The sequence below is a fragment of the Sinocyclocheilus rhinocerous genome, unplaced genomic scaffold, assembly GCF_001515625.1.
Source record: "Sinocyclocheilus rhinocerous isolate Xijiao unplaced genomic scaffold, SAMN03320098_v1.1 scaffold299, whole genome shotgun sequence".
NCBI classification, from domain to species: Eukaryota; Metazoa; Chordata; class Actinopteri; order Cypriniformes; family Cyprinidae; genus Sinocyclocheilus; species Sinocyclocheilus rhinocerous.
In genome coordinates, this window is record NW_015652998.1 from 1,007,791 (window position 1) to 1,015,090 (window position 7,300).

A 7,300-nucleotide genomic window follows, 5' to 3' on the forward strand; every position below is an offset into this window, starting at 1 on the left:
TTATTTAATTTGAGTTATTTCAGTACTTCAACATACAAAATGGAAATTAAATGATATATATATATATATATATATATATATATGGAATGTAAATGAACAGAAAGCTTTAAATAAAAATGTAATCATTTATCAAAGATGTCAGTTTTCATTAGAAATATTTTGCACTATTTCTGTCACTATTTAATAAGCAAATTTGTGATATTGATCTTTAGGACTCTTCAGGCCCATGACAAAGTTTTGTTATTGTAAGCGTGCTGCAGTTCTGTCCTCTGCCAGTTTAGCCCTTTAAAGCAGAATGGATTCTGACTGGCTATCAATGTTTTTATTGTGCATCAGCTGAAAAAAAAAGTTCTGAAAGTGATTTCAACAATATCATTCTTATGTGCTGTTATTGTTGTGGTGTGGACTCTGCTATTCTTTTACATTTACATTATAGAACATGATCATAAGGTTTTACACAAACCAAACACTAAGACATTCCGAAATTCATGTACATTTTCAGTTCACTCTAATTGATTTGATGACAAAATAATTTTAATTAATAATTTTGTATTGAATTACATGCATTTTCATTTTAAAATCCCACTATACGTCACTCTTAGAATTACAACCTCCACCCACAAACACTTTTTTTTCAATTTCTCTTTCACTCCATCCCTCTCATACTACAGAATCTGGAGCAGAAAGAAGGTTGATGTGTGACTTATTCACGGCAGAAGGGCAACACGTTTGTGTCTGAGGTCTGTTATGTCTTGCAAACTTTTATTTCATTTCTAATTCATGAAACTGAATGATAGAAAACAATCTTTGGGCAGAATCATGAGTCTAATGCATGATTTACACAACTGTTCTCATCAGTATTATTTCTTTATTTCTTGTCTTTCAGCTTATGGCGGGGTCCAATGGCACAATTGGGGATGCGTCTTTCACTCATCAGCAAGTCTTTAAGCTGGACATGGATGCTGCCACCAGTACTAAAACTGCAGTGGCTGTGTTAACATCTCTGTTCTTCTGTTTTGTAAACTGTGTGATGCTTTTTGCTCTAAGAAGCAAGCGCATATTCTATGAGACGCCACGCTACATTCTTTTTGGCCACATGCTTATGAACGACTCTGTGCTTTTGCTGGTCACAACTATTATATACACATTGGCTCTCTGCTTTCTTCCAATACCCAAATCTATTTGCACTCTGTTAGTCTTTATATCATACTGTACTTTCTTCAACGCTCCTCTGACACTAGCACTGATGTCTCTGGAGCGGTACGTGGCAATCTGCTTCCCTCTGAGACACTGCAGCATTGCCACACCAAAAAAGACTGGAATTGCCATAGGAATCATCTGGCTTCTTAGTTCTGTAAATATTATATTGAAGCTATTATATTACATTAGACTTGCTTTAGTCGTCAACCCTAATTATTTAGCAGATATTGCATTCTGCACGCTAGAGAAATTGTTTATAGCCAAATGGCAGATAGATAAATCTCAAGGGTTTGATGTTCTTTATTTTGTGTCTGTTGCAGTGATCATTATTTTTTACATATATTAGCATTATGATCACAGCCAGGTCTGTTTCCTCTGATAAAGATTATGCTAAGAAAGCCCTCAAAACGGTGCTCTTGCACTTGATTCAGCTGGGACTGTGTCTCACCTCTTTCCTGTATGCTACAATAGAGAGAACACTATACACAGTGATTGGAAGTGGCTCTTCTCTCTTCATAAATCTGAGATATGTAAATTATCTTATTGTTCTTATTCTGCCACGCTGTCTGAGTCCTCTGATCTATGGTATGAGAGATGAAGCTGTGTGGCCCTTATTTAAATATTTTTTGTGCTATTGTTCAGGCAAAGTAAGGCCCTCTGTTATCATACATTAATTGTATGGTATGAGAGGATATGAAATAATAATTTGGTGTGCAAATGGTAATATCGAAAGGATGTTTATTAAATTATAGTTCTGTTGTTTTATATGTAAATACAAAACTTATTTATATTATTATTGTTTTTTATTTATTATATATATTATTTTATATAATATTGTTATATAAATACATAATTTAAAATTATTTCACTATGTTAATCTTTAAAAAAAAAAAGAAAAGAAATGATCAAATGTTGTACTCGTGTGTTTGTTTGGTTCATGGACTGTGGTTTTCAAATGTTGCAGAAGGACTAGTGCTGCATACAAATGCATTAAAGCTCACTCTAAAATATGACATGGTGATAAACAGGTTTTGGGTCGTCTGGAGTTTTACAATCACTAAATGATTAAACCTGTTTATGCCCTCAAGCAATTCTTAGCAAACTCTCAGATTAACTTATTCTCTTCCAAACATATTTTAAGCTTGTTAAAAGTGTCAGTGATGTACATATATGTGCATAATTTAACATACTATTTTTAATATATTCTTAATTTTTTTGCATGCTTTCTTTTTTCATATTCTATCATATAAAAGCAGTTGTTGACAAGTTTCAACATGCCTGGCAGCACAAAAAAAAAGTGTCTTGCACAAGAAAAACTAGAAAAAAAGAATAATGAAAAACAGATATGAGTGCCATATATTCTATATAATCTTTATATTTATAACCTTATATTATTAACAAATATAGAATGATCCTAAAAACAGTTCCGCACTGATTTGTTGAATTTTTTAAATTTTGTCTGTAGAGTTGAGCTTACTCACAATATAGTCCCTGTACCCTTGTATAATGTCCATTTGTTGCCTTTTTAATGTATTTTTCTTCTTAATATAAATTTTCATGTAATCGGGTCAATTTGTTTATAAATAAATAAATGTTCTTCACTTGTTCATTCTACAGTACATTAATTATAATAAAGCTTCCAAAATTTAGGTTAATTCTCACCTGCGTGTTTATCTGCCTAACAATTAAAACTTATAAAATAACACTAAAAGATAAAACTTTAATAATTTTACCTTCCACTAAGAAAAATGTAAAACACTCTGTCAAAGCAACAACAAACACTACAAAAATAGTAGACTACATAAGTTATGGATGTAACTATGGATCTGTGAGACCGTAGGATGACTGTCACTAACAGTCTAAATAGAATGATAACATTCATTCCGCCTTCTCTCGAGACCTAATTTAAACAAAGTCATGCCCATGACCCCGGAGGTAGAACATGCCATGCTATAAAAGCGGGTTTGACTTCCGGCTCGTTCTCTTTGCCTTGAACGCCCCAGTGTTTCGAGCGACAAGGATAGTAACAATCATGGGCAACATTAAGGGGGGTAAGGGGGGACAATTGCCCCATCCAAATTGTTAGTCGTGGAATCCCTGATGTCGGCCCCGCTGCAATTGGAGCGCTTAGCCAAGAGCTAAATACCCTCAACGTGTTTTTGCAGCGTTGAGCAATGTAACCAATCACAGATATCTGTTGATTTTTTGAACGCAATGGCCAATCAGAAACATTCTGTCAGAATTCACTCACCGCTGAAAGCGCCGCAGTTTTTAAGTGCAGTTTTGCATGCTCGTGAATCATCTCATGACTAAGTGCAGACGCAATGTAAATAGGAGATTCTTTGTGCAGTTTAGAGAGCTTCATTGATTATATCGGAACTTTGTAAGATCGCGATGAACGAAGATGAGTGACACTTTTTAGTGATAAAGGGGGAGCGCTTTGTGCACTTTCTAGGGTATAATGCATTCAGAATTTGTATGAAACTTTCGTTTTTCGGACACATAGGCTACACCCTGCAAAGTTTTGGAAATGACATCCGCATATTTATGCGGGATTCACTCTCGAAATAGATATAGTCCCACAACTGATCGTAAATTTTTTCCTCACGTGTCTCGCCTTTGGTAACGATTCAAAACAGAAACATTTCAAGTGACACGGGAAGAAGACACGGAAAACTTCAGTGAACATCAGAAAAGCAGCGTGCACATTTCTGGTTAAAAATGAAAGGCCATCAACCGACAAACGGGAAGCATCACCATTCAAGTCATCAGGAAGAACCAAAGCTAGTCCACAGTTTACTAAACGGTGGCAACCTCTTTAAGTTATTCTTGACTGTGTTGGATTGACTGCTTTGATGCGTTGCAAAACGGTAGGGCATTGTTTTGATGCTTACATCAGAAAAAAAAAAATTTGCTTTTATATATTTATTTCAATATATATATATATATATATAATTTTTTTTTTTTAATTTTTCTTGCCCCGCCTGACTCAAGAGTCAAATGTCGCCCATGGTAACAATCATCCTTCTGTCTCACAAATACATAGTTATATCCATAACTTACGATCTGTTTCGACCTCTCTCTGACCATCACTACGGTCTAAATAGGATAACTCTTGTCAACAGTGTCGCAAGGAACTACAGAGTCCATACTATTCGAACCTCGCTGGGCAACAGACATTAAAACAGCAGTGCTGACGGGTGTTGTACTAGTTATATCTATTCTGTAATATTTTGTAAATATACATGGTGTAGACCATGATGCTGCCGCACAAATCTCCCCCACGGGAACTCCCTTTAGTGCAGCCCAAGAAGTAGCTACATCTCTGGTTGAATGGGCTTGTTTTCCTGGAGGAACTGACAACTATTTCCTTGTATAAGCATGGGAGACAACCTCAACTAACCAATGTGACAAACGTTGCTTAGAAAGAAGCAACCCTAGTCTGCCGTTTTTATAGTTAACAAAAAGTTGATAATGAGACTTCCTCAAATTCTGAGAAAAATTTATATAGGTGCGTAATGTCCTTACTGGACATAATGTGATCAAACCCTCCTGCTCCGTCTGTAAGGAAGAAGGGGGTTAAAACTGAACCACCTCCAGTACCTGATTTCTAAACTGAGGATTAAGCACCTTAGGCAAAAAGGCAGGGGTGTTTGCACCCCTGCCTTTGTAAACAATGTAAACAATCATCACTGATGGAAAAAACACACAATTCTAATACCCTTTTAGCAGAGCAGAGAGCCAAGAGAAAAGCTGTCTTGAGGTACAAAGCCTTTAAATCTGCCTCAGCCATGGGCTCATATGGGGGCTTAGTGAGAGAGTCTAGTACAAAAGGCAAATCCCAGTTTGGCATTCGCAAAGTGTGACTTGGACGCAAGCAACAAACTCCCTTCAGAAACTGACCTACTAAGGGATGTCGACCACCTGGCTGGACATCAACTAACCCATGAAATGCAGAAATAGATGAGGTATAAACCCTGATTGTACTAGCTGCTTTGCCCTGATCCAGCTGAGTCGAAGAACAAGTGGCACAGAGCAGGCTGTTGGATTGATATTCATGCCTAAACACCATTCAGAAAAAATTCTCCACTTTATGGAGGAATTAGAGTGAGTAGAGTTATTAGAGCCCTCTTGCACCGTGAGGGAGTACCATCTCGTACAATGGGTCATTTCCCTGGAAGCAAAAAGATCTATCTGGGCTGTCCCATATCGGGTCCAAATTTGGGCTGCCACCTCCATGTGTAAACGCCACTCTCCTGGGAGAGGCCCCACTCTGGACACAGTGTCAGCCACTCTGTTCGCCACACCCGGTATGAGGACAGGCGTGGCCATGCCCATGTCAGCAGATCCATTGCCACTTGGAGGCAGCGTATGGATCTCGTCCCACCCTGGTGATTTATGAGGTAAACTGCAGAGGTAATGTCCGTTCTCACTAGCACATGTTTGTGGCGTAAAAACGGTAGCAGACCCTTGAGAGCCAAATGAACAGCCTTCAGTTTGAGCACATTTATGTGTTATGATGACCAAGGGGGGTCTCATGTGCCACTTACGGACCTGCCCTCCAAAATGGCTCCCCACCCTGTCAGTGATGCATCTGTCATTATCACTGATCTTCTGTAAGGAAGATTGCCCAGAGGAGATCGTCTGCGAAGAAAATCCTTGTCCCTCCAATGGAGTAAGGCCTGCATGCAGGCCTGAGTCACCAATAGTTTTGTCCTTCTGCCCTTTCTTGGTTGTAGACGAAAAGAGTTGAACCATCTTTGTTTTGGGCGTGTCCTCAATAGGCCTAAGGGAATCACCATTGATGCTGCAGCCAATATTCCTAGCAGTTTCTGAACTCTATGAACTGTCCCCAGCTTCCCTGTTTGGAAGTGACTTAATGCCTTCTCCAAAATGACTATTCTCAGGGGAGTCCCAGGAGGTCTACCTGCTGTTGAGGCTGGAGACTGCTCTTCTTCCAGTTCACTGTGAACTCCAGGGACTGAAAATGGGCTAGTACCTCCTCTCTGTTCCTGATCACCTGATCTAGAGAAGGAGCGCAGATTAACCAGTTGCCCAGAAATGGCAGGATCTTGATACCCGGCAACTGAAGGGGAGCTAGGGTGGCTGAGACCACCTGAGTGAAAACTCTTGGCGCCAAGGACAGGCCGAATGGTAGAACCTGAAACTGAAATGCTTGGCCTTAAAAAGCAAAGCAGAGAAATGGCCTGTGCTCTGGACAAATTGGAATGTGGAAATAAGCATCTTTTAAGTACAGATATGTGAACCATTCTCCTGCCTTTATGGACTGCAGTACCATCTTTGTATGAATCATTTTGAACGGAATAATTTTTAAGTATTAGTTGAGGCGCCTAAGATCGAGAATGGGATGATGACCGCCATCTCTCTTTGGAATTATGAAATATGTTGAATAATGTTAAATATGTTGAATAGTGTTAAAGGGGTCATATGATGCGATTTCAAGTTTTCCTTTCTCTTTGGAGTGTTACAAGCTGATTGTGCATAGATAAGATCCCTGATGTCTGCTGTGCGTTGAAAGGCACCTTTGCGATTGCTCCTTTTTCCAAAAGACCCTGCACTTCTTCCATCAATATGGGCTCCAACAGTGGGTCCTTGACAATAGTCATTTGATTCCTGAAAAAGGAGAGGAGGCGCCGTCGAAACGGCAGTCAATTCCTATGAACTATTGTGGATAAATTGTGGATCTGAGACCACTCTCTCCCAACTGGCCTGTGAAAGCCGGGAGGAACAGTCGACAGCCGGCCCCTGACCCCTATGCAGGTCTGCTATCACGTCCTGCTACATACCTAGCAGACCTATATATCAAACCCCAACAACTGCAAACAGTGAAATAGGACAAACCAAAAAAAGAGGCTACAATACTCACCCAAAAAGTGAAACAAAGTGAATATACTAATATATATATATTAGTATATTCACTTTGTTTCACTGATGGATGCTCTGAAAGAAAACAGAAAAAAACTAACCTTAGAATATTAGAATAAAGCAATAAACTCATCACAATTCACAGATATACACAACATGAATCGAGTGATGGTACTGAATAATTCAAATATATATATAAATATATATATATATA

The 7,300-nt window shown here is 38.6% G+C and overlaps 1 pseudogene; it reads left to right on the forward strand.

Moving 5' to 3' along the window:
* Positions 1 to 889: 889 nt before the first annotated feature.
* LOC107715281 (olfactory receptor 2AK2-like) lies at positions 890 to 1,874 on the forward strand (annotated as a pseudogene).
* The last annotated feature ends 5,426 nt before the right edge of the window (positions 1,875 to 7,300 follow it).